Genomic DNA, 21,069 nt, shown 5'->3' with positions numbered 1-21,069 from the left:
CCAATGGTTAATGTAAATGTGAAAATAACATTAAAACCCAGACACGCAGAGCTATCTTGAAAACTAATTATAGACTCAGATGCATCATCTTTTCAGGCCCCAAAAAGTAGAATTCCAGTTATCAGTTTTCTATTAATTCCAAATTGCAGCCGTGGCTTTGGCATGTTCTGATTCAGAATCAAGGTTAATTGGATTTAAACCAAAAATGAATTATGTCCTTCATCCAGGCAGCTTCAATTTCCAGACTTTGTTTGATCACCTTAATTGCATTGCACTAAACGCCTATCAACTCAGAAATACAAACAATATGATGACGATAATTTAACATTCATTTTACACGACCAGTTTTTTTTTTTTTTTTTTTGTAAGGGAAAATATTAATCTAAATGTCAAGGCTGCAGACGCGACAACTTGAGAAATCAAATTTGCTTTCAACAGAATTTATTATTTAATCAAGTGTATTCATCCAACCGTCTTCGCACTACTTCTTGGGAGAGATGTCCACAGTTAACAATTTTATGTATTTTAGTATTTGCACTTTTAGTATTAACATTCCATTATGCAGTTAGTTTAATGTATTTGACAAAACTCTGAAATGCTGAGGAATGTTCAGTCATCATCCTAGGGAGATTTATGCTCGTGCTCTTCCCGTATTTTTCTAACAGTACATTTCAGTGCAGAAGAAAACTAGCTGGTTAGTAAGTAGGACCCTTAATCCTACAATAAATTAGCTATAAGCAGATGGTTTTGAAAAGGTGAAAACATTTTAATTCATTGATTAGTGTCTGTGCGGTTACTTCATGCATCACTTTTGAATACAATAAAAAATACAGCCAACATCTGCCCTCTGTACAACAAACCATGTATTCTTTGCTGTAGGTATTTTGTGCCGTAAGGATCATGATGTATGGGTGTGCCTGCTGTTTACTGCTGAAAATGATGTGCAGTTGTCATGGATTCTCCCATTGTCTCACTTCACTGCCTCCTTCTATTGCCTGGACAGCCAAAACATCCGTCACCCTATGTATCGCTGCTTCGGCGTCTGGTCTAATGAAAAGTGCACCGCATAGACTTATTTTGCTTCCTCACCAGACAACATGGTGTAATATCACTCAGTGGATATGCACTGATAACCTGAATTTACTTGAGGCTTCTATCAGTGTTTTTGCACTTTTAAAATAACGAGTTGTCGTCCGAACATTTTTGTGTTGTTTTGTAAGTCACTTTTGCAAGTCACTCTGACAAATGTGTACGTGATCGATGTGATTTTTTCCCTAAATGAGTGAATGTAAAATAATCATTACTACCGATGTTGCAATTATCTATGAAAGCAACACTAAAACCAATCGATTACACGCCTAAGAGCTGTACAATGGGAGAAACAATGTTGGGTGACATTGGTTGTTTGCCTCATTCCTGATTATTTTAGCGCCAAATTGAAATCCACTAATAGAATTTTCTTTTGTTTGGCAAGGAGGAGGAGATGTATGTCAAGCGCTGTTAATGGATCTTGTCCTCCTCCCCCTCTCAGATTATTGATTGGAGAGGCAATCAGGGCTGTACTTGCTGACCTGTGATGACTCAGCATTTTTATATGGTGCCATTATAATGCATGAAAGGAGTTAGAGATTATATTTATAACGGAAATTCTGCAGCGCAGAACTGTCATTGAAGTCAGATGATTCAGCTCCCAGTGTGTTCTGAGGCTAAACATGATCGTATTTTTGTTGTTATTTGTTGTAAATTTTACAAAAAGAAAATGACTCTATGCTTTTGTCATGGTGAGCAAAGCTTCTTCAGTGATTGGCTGAAGTGTCCTTTTTTTACTTCCAAACCAAATATTTCCACCTAGTGACCTTTAGGTAACCACCCACAATATAAAATGCAATCTTTAAAAAGCGTCTGCGTATACCTGAAAATTTGGTAAATAAGTAAACTTTATATACAAGGTAGAAAAGCTGGTGCTTCCGCTGTGAACAGTTGTTTGTTTAAAACCACACTATGCTTAAGAAGGTACAGTTTTCCCTGTTCTTGAACCACATAATAGTCAAAATAACTTTCCAAAATGTAGGAGTGTAATTCTAATTGTATCTAGTTTGTTGACAGTGTATTAATTAGTTATTGCTATTAGAAGGGAAAAAACATCCTTAAAAGGGGAGAGAAATGTACCATACTATATTCCTTATTTTAGTTTATATTTTCCTTTCAGCATATTCCAAAATACCTGCTGAATAACTGGCCGGATGACCGACAGCATATGATAAATAATAGTAGTCAGTAATAATTGGTGGAACGAACTCCCGGTCTCGCTACGGACAGCTTCTTCACCCCAGTCCTTCAGACGGGGCCTGAAGACGCACCTCTTCAGACTCTACCTGGACTGACCCAGCACACAATTGCTGCCCCCCCCCCCCCCCCCCCCCCCCCCCCCCCCCCCCCCGCCCATCAGTGCTGTCGTAAATTGCTGTGCTTTTTAAATTGTGCTTATAAATTTTGTCTCTTGTGCCGCCTTTACCCTGACGCTCATTGTGCCGTTTGAAGTTGTTGAAGTTTGCCGTTCGAAAGTATATCGTACTAGTTGCCCTTTAGGCTGTAATTGTAAAAATCTGATAGTACTGCGTCCTCAAACAGACCTTGCTCTCAGCTGAGAACTGCCTCATTGTGGAACTGTACACATCCTGTCCCCGTACTGTCGCTGTACCTACTGTATGCACTTTTTGTAAGTCGCTTTGGATAAAAGCGTCTGCTAAATAAATAAATGTAAATGTAAATGTAATAAATGAATCTTCCTCTCATATGTCAGCTGATATATTTCTTTGATTAGCATGGCTGTCATGAAAGGGTGTCCTGTAGAGTTCAAGAAACTGTCCTTGTCTGTGAGTTAGCTGTTGCCTGTTGGCAGAGCTAACTGTGCATGCCACTTCATTGATGCTGCTGTGTCGGTGTTGTTTTCAGTAATGTGACAAGAGCTTGTTGTTATGAAAGAGCGAATCGCCTCAAGAATCAATTAAAAATGTCTGTTTTCATAAATCCATTTTGACTGAAGGGACAAAATAACGAGGTACCGGCGAAGGCTAGAATTGCATCATTATGAAAGCCCTCAGTAAATATCTGGGCTTCCGTATTACTTCCAGAATTTAATTAATAATTGAATTAATACTTTGTGGTTGTGCTCAGAAACCAAAAATTTACCAATTTTGTAAACGAACAAAAGAGGAAACTTAACAGACTTGATAATGTTAATCAGACCAGGCAAGTCTTGTGACATTTTCCAAAGCAGTCTGAGAGAAGGTCAAAATACGAAGGTTGCATCAGCCTAATTCACAAGTACCTCTCTCAGATCTGCTCTCAAGGGGCACGTATATGTGTGCGCATGTTAATAACAACAGGTACTCTTTGGGTCTCATGCTAATTACCCACAGTTCTGCTCAGCAGCGCTGCTGTTGATTGACGATATTATTTTTAAAGAGAGATGTGTCACAACTCTCTGAAGCATCCGTAAAGGAGCAAACGGGAGATGCACAGGAAGGGGTGAGGTGATAAACTTCAGCGCGCCCTTCTTTCCTTTTGTCTCCTTCTGATAATCTCTATCATTGTGGAATAAATTGACATTCAACTGGAAAGGCCAGTTTTCCTCAGTGAATACATGATATCTTGCCCAGCTGTTTTCTCTCAGCGGACAGAAGGACTAAGACAAACATGTCCTGTATTTAAATATTGATTTATTGAATAGTTAAATGTTTTCCACTTTGTGTCTAATCTGAGCAAGACTTCTGCGGTTTTCAATTAATGCAGGCATGTATTTGAGAACAGCTGGATAATCCCTAACACACACACACACACACACACACACACACACTAAAAAGGTAGTTGTTGATATGTCTTTTTATGATATTGCTGTTTACTGGTGTCTATATGCCCGATGCTTTTTAACCACAAGTAAACAAGGGTGAAGATACCATTATTAAACAAATGAAGAAATTTCAAAAAAAAAAAAACAGCAGGGCTTTGTCCTGCAGGTGCACAGTAAGGCGTACTGTACATCGTTGCCCTTGTAAACCTCAAGGCCTTGCTATAATTGCGTTGGGCTTTTGGTAATGCTAAACGGACACTGGGATTAGCTGATATATAGGGTGAGGAAATGATTGTGGAAAAGCTCTACTGTATTTTGCCTTTTTCAGAGACCCACCGAGGGCCCTCTGTCTCTCTCTCTCCTGTCACTCTGGCAGCCAGCGGGGCCCCTGGCTCCGTCCAGATCGATCCAGAAGCGCTTTATCACCACTTCCACCTCTCCACTGCTCATTTATGCCCCCACCATAAATACGCACCACTCTGCCACACATCATGATGTTTTACACGACAGGTTTAATAGGATTACAAAGACAGGAGGCCTCTTCCAGGAACCGAGATAAATCCTCGCCCCGTATTTCGCCACCCTCAGCACTGTCACGGAATCATCTCACTGTTACTGCAGACTTTGCAGGTGAAATACGGCGTTTTACATAACCCGACACCTGTAGAGTTAATCTGACCAAACTGAACTGCAGCGTGGTGTGGTCTGAATCAGGCCCGGCTCTATGGGGGCGCTTAGGGGTGCATAGCACCCCCAAACGGACTCCCAGTTGTCTCCTTATATCCCCTCGTCTGCATAGTATTTATGGCTTTTTGTGCACCCGCTGTATTTTCTCCTGGCGCTGAGCCTGGTCTGAAGAAGGGAAAAGTGTGGCTTGCTGGTGCTTAAAGTGGCCGTATCTGTGCATGTCCCATTCACATAGACAAATACTGCTGGTGGTCTGTAAGGGAAAAATGAGGCAGTCATTTTATTGTCTACTCCAGGGAAATTTCAGGTCTGTTTAGAAAAAGGGCCTTAAGAATAATTCCCTTAGGAATTTTTCAGAACGGCTAGAAGTGTCTCCTGAATACGAGTGTGAACCAAAAAATAAAACAGAAAAAATAAAACCGACTCCTGACTGCTCAGATGCATTTACCTCTGCCGGCGCGGCCATACACCTGTTCTAAAGGATGCTGATTATAGCAGGTGTGGCTTATTGACCTGTGATCACAGGCCTCACCCACTCTCACACAGTTACAGACAGTGACCGTTACAGTTAACCAGTCTGGAGATGAAGCTGGTCCATTGAGCTGTTGAGTTATTGATAAAACTGCAAATGGAACGAAGACAGTTATCAGCACTACAAAGACATTCATTCACACATGAACACAGACCATTTTCAATGTCAGAACAGGTTTTTATGGAGTATATAGTTCAGTTTTACGAGCAACCAGTCGTGTTCCTTAAATCTGTATGGTAGAAAACACCATCTCATATAGAAACACTGTTAGGGCCAGGAATACAGTTTAAAAGCTGATCCTTGAATATTTTATGAGAACAGTATTTACAACAGACTTAAGTCCATTCAAGTTAATTGAGTTAATTAAGTTCATTCAATGCCTTGTTGCTCCGTATCTCACAAGAAAGCTTTCCACTTGCTGTTCTTTCAAAAGGCATAACTGTGGGAAATCCGGAGGACTGAAAATAATTTCATTTCAATAACAATTTCCAATTCCATTGTTTACCACTGGAGGGCACTGCTGGAAATCTTTTGTCTACTACCCAGTAGTAGTGGATAGCCTGAAGCATGAAGTTAAAGCTGCCATGAACTTTATGATGGCTTTTTCTTTATTTGCTGCTGCACCTTGACTCATTCAATTGACTTGACTTTAACCTGATTGATGACTTATTACATAAACAATGTTATAGTCCTGAAAGCAATACAACACAATGGAGCATATCCTGTGGCCCATCCAGGTTTCACAGTTAAGACGCACGGATTATAAAATGAAAATAAAATACTATTCAGTCTGTCTTCGTGACTAACTGCTTCATTATTTCAGCAGGGGGAAAAGCCTCACATTGATACGCCCTCTCTCAACAGAGCTGAAATCTTGTGAGATAAAGAGTGAACCCAGAACAGTGACACATCGCCCAGCTAACAGTCAGAGTTCAGCCACTCAGCTCACAGGTAGGAGGAACACACCGCTTCCGTGACTAGAAGCCATCGGCATGGCAACCCAGCCTCCCCTGGGGATGCAGGACACAGACACCGACACCCACCGCCTCTCCTGATTGGCTTACAGAATGCCTAATTAGCACGCAGGACCTCTGAGCCATCTGATGCAGTGAGAATGTGCCTCAATATCTCAGTCAATCACTGTGACTGTTTGCTATTTTGAAGGCTTACGATGAGAATGCAATTAATTTCTCCTGCCAACAAAACAATTGCGATGAGCAGCTTTGGTAAGCATTTAACAGCACTCTACATAACACAACAGAGGTTTTTTTATTTTTTTATTTTCCAAAAACTGGTTTTGAATGTCTGGTCACAGCAAAGTGTCTCATAATGTACCAGATTTCTCTCAATATCTCAGAATTTCAGTTTAGGTAATCAGTTTCAATTCACTGAAACCTTGACATGCAGATTGAAGATGATCATTGATCATTGAATACCATTCTTTTTAGTATTTTATATGTGCATGTTAAACATGCATAAGTAAATGTAAAGAGAACCTTCGAAGAATGTTCATGAAAAATATATGTATGTTGTTTTTTTTTTAATCCTAAAAAATGTAATACACCAGCTGTCAATCAGGCTAATGTTACTTGAGGGTTACTTGACGGGGATATAAATGAACATATTTTTCTCATTATGTTCGTCAAACTGAATGTATCGTCTGACATGGTTCTGAATCTCAGATTAGTGTTTAACCATGACGGAAGAGGAAGCGGTCAAATGATCCTGGTCTAACAAGCAAGAGGACTTAAAAGAGGAGACAGTAGAGCTTATGAGGTGTCATCTCCCGGTCGGTGTTCAAAACAGCAAGTTATTTCAATCCCTCAAATCCAACCGTAGTAAAGGCCTGCTTTTTGACTGGAGATCTCATCTCCTCTGAAGCACACTCCATCACTTAGTGTGGGCCTGATTGGGTGTTGCTTTAAGGAACCATGGCCAACAGAGCACCCTTGTAAAGCTGTAGGTGCACTGCACCTGGGTGCGTATGGATCACTGTTTCCTTGAAGGCATTAGTACTAAACCAAGACGCAAAGCACCAGGGTGGAAGTCTGAAATGCTCCTACGTCAATCCTGAAAACGTAAGGCAAGTGTAGGTTTCCGCTCTTTTCTTTCCTCCCTGTAATTAATACATCTGACCTGGTTCACCAGTGAGGCAGCTAGTCAAACCCATGTCATGCCTACACTGGAGATTACTTTCGCTGATCATGGGAAAATGAACTATTGTGTGCGCTACATTTAAGGCATGCAGTCTGTCAGGTCACTTGACATCACATGACATCTGATATTCTATCTCTGCCAGTTTCCTGTGTACTGAAATACATATAATGGCCCCCCGCTGTTTTCGCAATGCATGTCTGGCCGTTTTTAGTAACGTGTTAAAAACAAGGACGTGCGGCGGCGGTGTGCTTTCCTCAGTGTAACAGAAAAACACGGGGTTCTGTCTATGTGCACAGCACACGTTAGGTGGCTTTTGTGGCTCAGCTTGTGTGCGATTACTTCTGTAACTATCTCACAGCCTGTAGCGCAAAGCTTCCCTTTCTGTGTGCCGTGCGTCTGAACACTCAGTACCCTGAGACCGGCACAGCTGTGTGCTGGGGGCCCTTTTCGATCAAGATCCTATCTTACCAAGCTTCGTCTGCTGGGCTAGGTGTTAGCTCCAAAGCCAGACTGTGAAGTTGAGCCTTCACCACACAATAAGTGTTAATTGTGTTCTCCTGTTTTAATTAGCCTGGAACCTGGCTAACAAGCCACACCTGATTAATTGAAGGCAGATTAAATACAGGTGTGGTTAGCGAGCAGGAGGAAGGCTCATTTTGCCCCCTGCTGTTGGTTGGCATAGGCTGAGGTCTTTGTCTTTGTTCATTGGTTTTTAAAATAAATTGTTTTTTTTTACCTTTGTTCTTTGCTGTCAGTTTATGGGAGAAGCGTCAGCCAGCTTCTCTACACAGACCCAGTATCAAACACAACTTTTCATGAACTTTTACAGCTCCACTTTATGCCCGCCCTCCATGTATTTTAAACTGAATGAACCACCTAACTCTGAGTGAGTGAAGGAGAGCCTTCACCTCATTATATTACATTATTGGCATTTAGCAGACACTCTTATCCAGAGTGACTTACCTTGGCCAAGTGTACAACAACAGTGCCCCAGCGGGGAATTGAACCGGCAACCTTACATTTACAAGCCCTGCTCCTTAACCACCATGGTGCACTCACAACAATGTTAATTGCTAGTTTGTTTCAGTTGTATAAAATGTTAAATGTTTAAGGGCACTTTGTCATCTGTACAATTTAAACCTACCAGTAGGAGATCATCTCATCAGTTGCATTGAAACCAGCCCATTGGGTAATGAGCCACACCTGCCTAATTAAAGGCCTATTAAATACAGGTGTGTGGCTGAGTGGTGTGGTGAGAGCAAAGAGGGCTCATTTGGTTGTGGGTGGTTCGGTTGTGCAGGCTAGACTCTTTCTTTGTTTTTGAAATGATTTACTGGGTTTTTTGTTGAATGGTTGCTCTTTTCTGCTCATTTTTTGTGAGAAGTGTTGGCCTGACTTGGCCGGCTTCTTCAAAGACTGGTCCCGTTTGCTGGGAGCTGAGGTGCAGTTTAGATCAGCAGGAACACCGTGGCTGTGGTTGAACAAATTTCACAACCCTCACTGCTTGGGAGGGGGGAGGGAGTAGTAATCCCAAAAGGACTGTGGAAAGTGTGCAAAAGGGGAAATGGCTGAGAAGGAAGCAAGAACTGAGGGGGGAGGGGTGCCGTGTGAGGGGGGGGGTCACTTTCCGACAACATGTAACATGCAGGGGGAAGAAAACAACATCAAAAGGGGAGGGAGGAGAAACCAAAAAATGAATTCCGGTCTCGCATACAACAAATAATGCAATAACCCTGCAAATGCAAAATAATGTGGTGAAACTGTGCAAAGATTCCTGGAAGTCCATAGATTTGGTTTCTTTTATGCTATGTTCAGACGCTATAACGCAAAATTCAGAATTTGTTGTTCAGATCTGATTTTTGACTTTTTTTTTTTTTTCGACTATTTTTAGAAGTGGCCTCACACAGGTTGCCTGCATGGCTATATATCCGATTTATTTCCACATATTCATTTGGGACTGAAAAGATGAGACTTGATATGTGTAATTTTTTTTTTTTTTTTTTTTTTTTTGTGGTGTTCACATGAAAAATGGAATGTAGCTTTGGGGGGGGGGGGGGGGATTGTAAATATTTAGTGTCATTCACACCATGCAGTGCAGTTCTCAAAAGAATAGTCTACCCTGATTGTTTCTGAGCTGCTGCAAAGCTTATAGTGTCTGTTATTATTCCCTTCCAGGCTAATCATAAATCATTTTTCAGAATTATTTACATTTCAGAGTCTGTCTTGTTTCTTTTAAGTTGTATTTCTGGTTTGATTTTTAACACTTAGACCCACCAGCAGCAGAGTGCTGGTAATGAATAATTCACTGTCATTTTGGATGCATCTAAATTTGCAAGCTTGCAAAACTGATGCTGAAATATTTTTAATTATTATTGATATCATTTAATCATTAGCTGATGAATAAGCACCATAATGGAATGCAAGTGTCATCTACTTCTCAAAGAGAGCAGAATGAATTGATTGAGTTGAAAACACCAGCTACCATCCAGTGAATAGAGACAAAGGTGGTCAAACTGCTTAAGAAGGGTGACTTGGTAAAATACCAGGCAGATGGAAAGCTTAAATTTGAGTTCCTTTACATTATAGTATTTTGCCAATTAGCAAGCACTCTTACCCAGAGGGACTTCCAGTGTGCAAATACAGATATCATTTAACAAAACAACATGAAATGTACAAAAACAAGGAAATGTAGATGATTTTGACATGTCAAGAGAAACCCAATTTGTCCTTTCCTACAAGAATGGAAAAACTATAAAACCACAAAAATCTACAAACAACAAAGCTACATTATATTAAAAAAAATTAGACAAAAGGACAGCATTACATACGATTATGACCTCCACCACACTGGCAGAAGGGATATTTACCATAACATTGAGAGCAGAATCCACAATACAACCTCACTGTCAGCTTTCAGAGAGAGAGAGAGAGAGAGCAAAGTCATATTTTTGCTTCACCCACAGAAGTGAGAGGGCAGGAGTGGGGCAGAGGGTCAGCCACAGTGCAGCACCCCTGGAGCAAGTTTTTGGGTAAAGGGTGGCAGTGTAGCATAGTGGTTAAGGAGCAGGACTTGTAACCGAAAGGTTACTGGTTCGATTCCCTGCTGGGGCACTGCTGCTGTACCCTTGGGCAAGGTGTTTAACCCACAATTGCCTCAGTAAATATCCAGCTGTATTAACAGATAATTTTATCTAATGTAGGTCACCCTGGATAACAGTGTCTACTAAATGACCATGATGTAATGTTAAGTGCCTTTCTCAGAGGCATACTGGGTGTCACGGTACGGATGCAAACCAACCACCCTCCGGTTGCTAGGCGAGTGCCCTGACCACTGGAGCATCGCCATCTTCCAGAGTGTTTCTCCTGTTGTCAAACTTGCATCACTGCAGCCGTATTGGGGCGGCTTGCGACTCTCTCTGCGTACGTCATAATCAGCATATTAGCGGCCACTCTGTCACCCACATGGAGAACACGGCAACATCAGGAAACTGCCCCCCTCCACACCCATCCTCTCCTTCACCCCTCCTTAATTAGACTGAGAAGGAGATTAGGATTAACCTGCTTTGAGCTGCAAGCAAATCCACAGGGCAGCGTTGGTCTGCTTCACTGCTTGCTCCTCATGAGAGACTGGGTGGCCGCGTACCAGGCAACAGAGGCAGGAACCGGGTCGCGTCTCCTGGTATTGCCACACAAGCCACATGGCAAAGTTGAGCGAGGAGCCACTGTCCTACGGTGCAGTCCTGCAGAATTGCCTCAGAAAAGAATGTTGGTGGATTTAGGCCTGGCTATGCTTGTGCTGCTAACGATGGTGTGTTATGGGGTCTTTTTTGGCTGTCGATGGAGCGGAATGCCTGTGCCTGATGTGTTTTCACCAGGTCCAGCATTGACACAGAGTGACCATGGTATCAGGCCTTTCCTGAGCCAGTTTCACTTACCCGTGTTTGTCGGGTCCTCATCATTCTGCGTCACGGGAAATCTGTAAAACTGCGGAAACCTCTGCATCTTTTTTTGGAAGTTCAGGGGGTTCCTCTGGTCAAACAGGAATGCCTGAAAGACACAGAGACTACACTGGCTAAGCCAGACAGACCAACACACTAGACAGGCAGAAGGACACAGGCAGACTACGCTGTCTGAAGGACGCAGACAGATAGACTAGACTGGCTGTAGGGCACAGACAGACAGACTAGACTGGTTAAAGGACATAGGCCGACAGACTGCACCGGCTGTAGGACACAGACAGGCTACACTGGCTAAAGATGACTCATTGATTGTTACAAATTCATTTATTCTTAGTTCCTCCCTTCTTTAAGCGGGGAGGGGGGGCAGCATAGATAAATATGTATAGATAATTATGTATTATACATTTTAATAAAATAATATTTTCAATTTTTTGAATTTTTGAATCCTTGCTAAGTATGATGTAGTCAATGTTCTCAACCTTTGAACTTAAAAAAGCTTACAAACAATGTTATCACCTACATCCAATTTAAATGAATCAGTTTTCTGTGGGGTCAAGTCAGTCAAGAGGTAACTAAAGCAAACCTTTTGGTTTCAGGGTTTGAAAAAACCCTCAAGCAAGAGTATTTTTAACATTTAAAACAATTATTCCATAAAAAAAGTCCAGGTGCTGCCAACTGGCTGCACTGATAAAACTAATTTTGATTCTCTCTGTGGACAAAATAAAGTTAATAACCAGAAAGGGTACAATATGTTCACCACAAAAACAAAAATATCCCCTGACGTCAGCGTATCATGGCCTCCTTTCGGTCTGACCCAGGAGGTGAACCTGCTCAGGGTGGAGAGATGTTAGACTGTCACGGCAACACGATTACAAATCGCATTCTGACAGCCCACACCTATCAGTCTGGCCGCGGACAAACCTGATCTGTAAATTGGTGAAATATCATTTGAAGGAAACTGCGGGGAAGCACCGCCCTTCAGTCCGAATCATTCTCAGAGCGTCGGCTCTCTCCGACAGCCAGAACAAGAGCTCTCAGCTGCACACTCAGCGCCGTTACGCGTGACTTGCCCCTCTTTTCTGGGACACTCTGTACTCTGATGTCTAGCCTAAAATCGTGTGATGCATAAATCCCCCTCCAAAATGGTTTTTTTTTTTTTTTTTTTTTTTTGGAACCGGCTGGGAATGTTTTTGAGGTCGGGTCAGTCCAGGACTCCAGCTCCGCTGTGTATCTCACAGCGTGCCTCAGCTGCCTTTTTACTTTTTTTTTAATCTCAGATTATATTGTCTGTTTTTATTTGTGTATTTGTGAAATTTTGCATGAGGTCAGATTTGTGGATTACAGATGTGATAAAACAGAACTAAAGTAATGTAAACATCATAAGAGTGACCCGTCATTTTCATTTTTTAAATTATAGTCATTTAGCAGACACTCTTAACTATAGTGACTTTCCTACAGGGTACAGCTTTTAACATGTGATCCATTTATACAGCTGGATTTTTACTGAGGGGATAAGTACCTTGCTCAAGGGTACAACAGCAGTGCCCAAGCAGGGAATTGAACCAGCAACCTTTTGGTTTCATGCCCTGCTCCTACCTGCAGGTCTCTGTCTAAGGCTGTAGCTGTAGTGCTTCTGCCTGGCCTTGCTGACCTCTCACCCCCGAGTCGTCCTGGGCTCCACCGTCCCTGCCCTACAGGGAGAGCTGTCTGTTTCAGCTCCAGAGGTTCCTCCAAGGCTTCTCTCTGCAGTATCCTGCAGCCATCCAGTAGGTGACCCGTTTCCGTGACGATTCTGGGCAAACAGCATTGCCAAGGATCCGAGCTGACCTGCATCCTCTACATTTCCTCTAGACAATCCTCTACATTTCTACGAATACTCTTCAGAAAACGTATTTCTGTTGCTCGGGAATTGCTTTGCTTGAGTGTATATAGTGTTGTATGGAGTAGACTAATATATTTAAATATAATAAAGATCCAGTCTTCCTATATCTAATAATAACTTTGTGTGAGGTTAAAAAAAAAAAACAGGCTTCATTGTTCAAAGAGTAAATCTGAAATCAGTATTTCCATCTGCCATTTCTTCTCATAACAATAAATGTGTTTATTCCTTTTAAAAACATCATAAAATGGTTCTGTACAACTTTGTGACTCATCATGGTTGCATTAATTCTCTGAAATCAAAGTAACATCTGTGCAGGAAGGAAATGGCCATGAATAAGGTTATTCCTACCGATTTCCCAGTAGCTCAGCATTGATGTATTAACACTGTGCTGAATGTCATTTACTCACAAAGGGATGATTAAAACTTCAAGAGGCACACTTTGTGTCAAAACAAATGTAGTCTTGTCTAATGTTATCATTTTAGTGCAGCAGTAAGTCTGTTTGTTTGTGCTATAGTAGGCCTAATATAGCATGGTATTTAAGGAATGAGAAATGTGAATTTCTATTGTTAATCATGTTTTTACTTGAATCACTCATTTTAGTTATGGTGCCAGTTATTGTAGCCTACTCCTTTTATCTCAATTTGTGAGTATGAGGTTTTCTGAACACAATGTAATGTTGGCTGTATTATATGTACTTTTGTTTTGTAAGTAATTGTGGATGAGAGCATCTGCCAAGTGAATAAATGTAAAAGCATGACGTGTTTCTGTTTCACTTCAGTTTCTCAATGGCTGCATTTTATGTAAGGGAAAGGTTAGCGCTAGGTAACTTGCAAATGTGGAAACGAGCCACGGCAACGCTGTCGAAGTTCATGCCGCACAAATGAGACAGTGGTTGGCACTCTCCAAAGGAGAAGCCGTTTCTGATTGTTTCCTGTCGGATGCTTTGTTTGCACCCCTTGGTATGCCACACCGACCATAGCCCCCCCCCCCCCCCCCCCCCCGCTCCCCTGACCCACACAAAGTGCCGGCAAGCTCGGTTTCCTCCGAGCGCAGCGGCCTCACAGCTCAGAAAGTAGAGCTGCCGCTGAGAGCCGCACGGCGACCTCCATCTCTGAGCGAACGCTTCGCTACAGACATCGATACCCCCGCGCCGGCCGCCGGCCTGATTAACCGGCTGGCACAGAGTCTGGCATCTGGCTGTTCCGACATGTGACACAAGCTCCCGTGGGGCTCCCAAATGCTTTCCCCGGCTGCTGGGATCACGTGGATTTGCAGAATGACGCAGATGCTGTGTTTCCTTCGACTACCCCTCCTTATAATGTGAACTAATATCACACACACTGTGAGACTGACCCATAAAATGCCCTTCTTTCCTCTCCCCCCTGAATGCACAACAGCAACTCTGCACGCCAGGGCAAATTCATCACATTTGGGAATGCGGTCAGTTGTCTCAGCAGTGTTTGCCAGACTCTTGTTTTTACAGGCAGAGGTCAGTTCAGTCAGAGCCGCGTTCAATGAGTGTCGCATCAAATTAGCCAAACTTTACAGGCTAAAGACGTCTGACGTGCCTAATCTTCGTTGACGCAACGCCCTGTAATTGTGCGGGTTGATAATGCAATTGTCTTTGTCTTTTAACAGGCCTGATATGAATGCAAGCAGTGGAACCCCCCGCATCCGCACGGGACGGTCCCACAGTGAGGGAGCTTTGTGATGAGCTCAGATACGTCATCGATGACTCTGGAACAGTGTTGCTACGACTTGCTCCAGGCAATAGACCACTAGAGTCGCCCCGTCACAACCACCTCTGCAAAAAGTTAACACTTCGAGTCCTCAGTTTGAGTCACTGGTTTTTAGAAAGGTGGATTTTTATTTTTAATGACCCATAGGGGAAATGGTTGAGTTTCCTTACCTCAGGCATCATGGTCATTGATTTCATTCATCTCTTTCTCTTTCTTTGTGTTTTAAAAACACAGATACATGAGTATCAAAAACGTAGTATTACTCATTAGGACTAATATCCATGACTGTAGTCATTTGTGCATAATAATTCTTGTAGATATTTCAAAGTATTAAGTGAATAATCCAGTGTTTTTTTTTTTTGTTGTTGTTTGGTGTTCTGGATTACGATATTGTTAATTAACCAGCACTTAAACATTTTGGAGCAGTACAACAAAGAGCGCTCAGCTGGTGTAGGAAATGGTCAGAAATCAACACACATTGGCTTGCCACAGGCATTATACAGGCCTGCAGCGGTGTACATCGCTATGTAATTCATACAGGAGCCCCGCTTCCCCACACACACCCAAGAAAATAAGTTTTAAACCAGAAAAGGCAACAGGAGAATATGAATGAATGTATGTGCGTGTTTTTTCTGTGGGGCCTCTCAGTCTCTTGCACATGACTCTCGAGCAGAAACAGTCGCGCAGAGCAGCTGGTTTTGATTTGCTAGCGAACGACAGAGACTGCTGTTCGCTCTCGTGCTGCGAAAGAAGGAGGCCCTCAGATCGGACTCCTCAGCTAAACACTGCTAAAGGCTGGCACTTTAAACCATAGCCCTGTCACCACAAGCAAGACGGAAAACAGACAGTCACTGCAGCTGATTTAAACCCTTGCTGCTAATTTTACGTGTAATGTTACAATGTCTTTTTGGATTCCGTGATCCTAGTGACTGTGATTGTATAAAAGTGTTTGTACTTGGCTTCCTTTAGTTTCTGGGCTGTCTAGACAGGCTGTGCAAGTTAACTTGTGGTAGGGATTGAGTAGTGTTATGCTCACACTCAAGGGCCCTGGGAGTGCTATTAGCCTGATCTTACACTGGTGCTCATTCAGCTTGAACGGATGCACTTCTGTTCTTTTGTGCTGGAAGTCGCTCTGGAGAAGAATGGCTGCTAAATGAGTGTAACGTAACGTAAACCCATCATAAAGGAGTGATATTCATATCCATCTTCTCTGCTGCCTGATCACATCACGAGACAATAGAACATTGTCACTGCGAATATATGTCAGAGCTCACTGTTACCAGTGGGAGTGATGTTACTGCACTGTTATGCAAAACGGGGTTAATGAACCACAGTTGTTTGTGTGGAAACATACTTGCCTTTGCATTGGGCATCTAACAAACCATACCCACGCAGGCAGTTATGACTGACTGGAGGGCAAAGGGCTTTGCTGTAATTGAATGTTTGATCCCAGGGTTTGTTAACAAGCAGCACCACTGCTTAGGGAAAAGTGCGTAGTAAAGGCCCTTCCGATTTAATGAGTGTGTGTTGTGTTGCGCTCCGGGGTGTCTCCCTTCCCTCGGGGGGGGGCAGAAGCACGATCGCACCCTGGCTGCTAACAGTAACACACAGAAAACCTTTTGAGGCACCTCCTTTCTTCCTCACTCTCGCAAATAACACAATTAACTCAGTGCTGTTTACTGGAAGCACGGTATTGAGTGTTCCTCCATGTCAATAGTAACAGTGCCTGTACACTGGCCTGGTGCTATTGGGGTGCTTAGGGGGTGCATTGCACCCCTAGACGGACCTCAGTTGCAGATATGACATTCTGTGCCCCCCCCCCTGTGGATTGCAAGTGTGCCCCTCTGTATTTTCTCCAGGTGCCAAGCCTGCCTGTACATGGGGTGTTGGGCGTTACTCATGGCTGCTGTGAAACTGATGAGGAGGAAAGGCTGGCGAGACCCAATGTTGAGCTCTCAGAGGAAATCCCCAAGTGGAAATACTGGTGCTATATACAGAGGACCCAAAGGGGTTTGACAGGCAGGGATGAAGGGGAAAAAAAATCTGTCATAGTCTCTGCACCAATGGAAGTTGTTTTTGAAAATGGGGAAAAAAGGATGCAAGAGCTCATATTATCTTGGAGCAGGTCCATTTTGAATCACTTTGCAAAGCAGTACTTAAACTGAGTTGCATGTATATCCGAGAGCCCTGCCTGTATCTGTGATGTGTTCCTTTTAAAATTGTCATGCTATGAAAGCCAGTTTGGGTGCAATCTACATAGGGAGTATAATTTAAAATGGCTTCAGTCAACTAATTTGCTAGTTCAATCTTTTGTACATCAATCTACATTGTACGCACTCTATTAAACCAATTAAACGAAATTTATTTTGCCTGTTGCTCTATTGGGGGTTCCTTTTCTCTAACAGTGTGTGGCTTTAAGGTTTTTGTTGCATGGTACACTGTTTTGGTTTGTATTTAGGCAAAAATAACCCTGTAAAACTATTTATAGTTTACCATACTGCGAGCTAAACAGAGTGTAAAAGTTATTTTAAAAAAATTCCAGACATTTATGCGTTAATTCGCAATAAAAACATGCACTGGATTATCTGATTTGGGGGTTTTGGGTTTTTCAGTCAAGTTGAGAGACATGGCTGACGACAAGAGAAGATGTGAACCATCTTTTGGCTAAAAATGCAGAATAATTGCAGCCCTTTCCCTTCACTCTGTGTTTTCAGTGCCTGGGGGAAGAGGAAAACTGCCACACCACACCTCAAAAGGAATATTTAGTGTCTCAGAGTAACTGACGTGAAGGCTGCCTGAGAATCTTCCGGGCAATTCCTTCATGCAAAGGGAAAAAAAAGTTCCCTTCTCACCTAATACCCATGATGCACCAGTGCCCAGGAGACACTTGAGTGCAATTAAGCAAGCGCAGCCGGCATCCACCGGCCAAATGAGTCCGATAAGCTGATGAGGCAGCGTTTAGTCGACTGTACCCTCTCCCTCGTGTGTTCCATTTTATGTGGATCAAAACAAAAAAATTCATTCAGTACAATTCAAAATGGGTTTGACCATTCCACCTACTACTCGGAATAAGTGCTCACGCCATCTATTATTTGGATGCTATTTGGTTGTTGTTATTATGCACTTGTGTTGAACTGCAGTGCTACATGTTGTTATGTTCCTGGACATACCAAGTCCCAAGAATTCAGTAACAACAATCGCTTCAGTGTTACATTTCCTCCAGCGAAAATTTAGCAAGTTAGCAGTTTGTGCGTGCAACGCATGACATTACATCAATGGAATATTGTGCCTTTATTGAGTTGCTAAGCTGCTCATGAACGAAGCCTCGGAGACGTCTATATTCTGAGCAAAATCACTTGGACTTCAAAAAGACAGTAGTGAAATAAAACAATTGTAAATGAGAGTGCCGTTTTGCGAATCAACAGACGCTACGAATGGGGACACACTGGAGTGATCCGGAGCTGCGGGGCTGTGTGGAGTGGCGCGCCCACGCCAGCTGACCAGATTAGGAGGGATGACTTGCACTGCAATGACAGCGTCTGCTTGCCTTCACCTTGATCTGACCTGCTGCGGGCTCCTCCAGACTGGCACTAGCCCCGCCCCCCCTCCTCCTCACCAACGTCTCGTCTGTGCAGGACAGCCAGATAAAACCGCACTACGTCAGCACACTGATCCAATCAACCAGGCACTGCTCCTTCTGTCCAGTAATTAATAAGACAACAGAACGATGTAATGATTATGCATACATGTTGTCATATACATAAGTCTTTTTTTTTTTTTTTTTTTGCTGCATGGAGGTACAGTCAACTCAATGCAGTTTAAATTTAAGAGTCAGATTACTTAATAGATCAGTTGTATTGACATTAGGAAAAACTGAAAATGGCAATAATGAGTGTTTTTGTTCCCCCCAGTGCATCCTAATGACCCATGTATATCCGCTTCAATTATCATGAAATTAACTTTGAATGTATGTTACTGGAATTAAAACTGACAACTCAACTCAAAGAGAATTTTTTTTTTTTTAAATATCACAACACAAATTGTTCATTTTTTGATAATTTATTTTGAGAGAAACATAAGTCATCCAAGTTTATTTACAACAAAAAAAAGCAAATACATCACTCACTAACATCTAATGGCTCGTTAGATCTACAGCCAAAGACTGTATGTTACATTAGATTAAAAAAAATGGAAAGACATCAACATTACATTGTAATATACTGTTTCCTCCACTCCAAGTGAGACAGATAAGAAGCGTACAAGATAAGCTTGAGTATAAAAAAAAAAAAGCTAAACTACCTGCTTCTTTGCACAGTGTTTTCAGTGAGAGAAGGTTGCATAGGAGAGAGAGTCAAGTGAACTGCCAAGTGGAACTGAGGAGAAAGCACAGCGCTGTGTCCGAGGTAACTGGAGCGCCCTACAGGATAAGCGAGAGGACCGGAGAGCACTGTGCGAATCTACACGTCTACACATTACCGTCGGTCACTGAAACCCTCTAAGTGACAGCACGCCCAGCAGCAGCAGAGGACCGCAGACGTGGACAAACGCTTAGAAGCAAACATTTTCGAAGCACTTCTCACACACATGCTATGAAAGTCCCTGACTACCCCAAGGAAGGAACTAGTGGTTCTGGGACAGTCCACACAAGGCTTGGAAAATCACACCACTGCTGGGAAGGGTTTGAAGACTGGAGAGCTTGGAAAAAAATAGTCCATCTCAAGCAAAACAAACAAACAAGGAAAATCCCGAGGTCCCACTTGAATGACATCCACACAAGTTAAAACGAGAACTTGGTCCCACAGGAACAAAACATGGAACTGCTCTCCAACGACACCACATCTGAACCCCAACTCACTTTAACAGGACAAAGACTGATCATGACAGTCGATCACTGAAGCCAGGCTAAATTCCCAGTGCTAAGTACTGGTCCCTCCTTGAGACCACACGCAGGAAGGAATGAGATATCACGCTCGCTGACATTGGAAATGTAACAACGAAATTTGCAGAAAACGGCTGTGAAATGTGCGAGGTATTTTTCTTGGACCAGCCGGTGAACAAACAGGATGAAATAGGTACGAGGAAGGAGTGACCCTTAGAACTACTGTATCCCGTCTTCAAAAGCCTTAAACTATTACCTGTTACTTATAGTAAAAGTAACGTACATTACATTTGGACGCATTAGAACAGCCAGTGAACAAACCAGTTCATAGTCCAGTTCAATTACACTGTTTCTGGTTCTCCGAACCTAAATTCAGGCTCTTTTTAAATACAAGGGATCTTTCTTTTAATGTAACCGTCACAGTAGGAAAACCCATTTTATTCACAATCAGCAGGCCAAACTGGCGCAATTCAAACTATCGAACAGAACTCAAACAGGTGCATCTGTGCTTGTAATAAAGTGAGAACTTAATTCCATGTACAGTCAAGAAAATATGGAAAAACTATGCCCATTATTTGGGTGCATTTGAAAGAACAGCTACTTTCACTGAGACTGCACCTTGACAACAAGGCTGAAGAGTTACCGCCGACCGTTTATCTAATCCATGGATATGATTTACAATACCTTTTGTGTACAGTGAGAGTGTGTTTAAATTTACAACTGAGTTTGACCTATCCGAAACCTGTCGTCGTCTTATTAATATCAGGACCTCTCTCTTATATAGATTACAGCACAACTGATATGAAACCCTGGGGATGTCTACCCACCACCAACACAGAAAACCTGAAATATACTTGACGGCTTCGTCAGGAGAGGTCTCGCAAAGAGTACTGTCAATACGAGGTAGCACCAGATAACGAAGAATCTGAGTGAAGCTTTAGACGCCGTTTTTTTTTCTGTAAACCAAAACACACACGCACAAGGATAAAAGCACAAAACTGAAGTGGACTGTAATACTCCAAAGGTTTAGCTTCCCTCAAGTAGTACTACTACCCACTCTTTGCACAGAGGAAATATTGAAATCCGTCTAAAAAAATCCAATAAATAAGCAAATTTAGTACTACTTTCATTTACTCAGAACGTGGGAGAAGGACTGTTAGCTATTAGGTTAAGCAATTTGTCCAGAGCTTTTTTTTCCCCATTAAAAAGCATCAAACAGGAGAGAAAGAAGAGCTTCTTGCCTGTTCCTACCTGAGGTATCAACACGTAAGACGGACTGACACTGTAGTTTCTAAGTTATTAGTGTAATATGGAGATACAATACCCGCGCCTGTTATAAAACCAGGAGTGTCACTTGCCTACAGTCGTCTTCTTTTCCTA

This window comes from Megalops cyprinoides, chromosome 6 (genome assembly GCF_013368585.1).
Source record: "Megalops cyprinoides isolate fMegCyp1 chromosome 6, fMegCyp1.pri, whole genome shotgun sequence".
NCBI classification, from domain to species: Eukaryota; Metazoa; Chordata; class Actinopteri; order Elopiformes; family Megalopidae; genus Megalops; species Megalops cyprinoides.
This window is presented reverse-complemented; position numbering follows the sequence as displayed.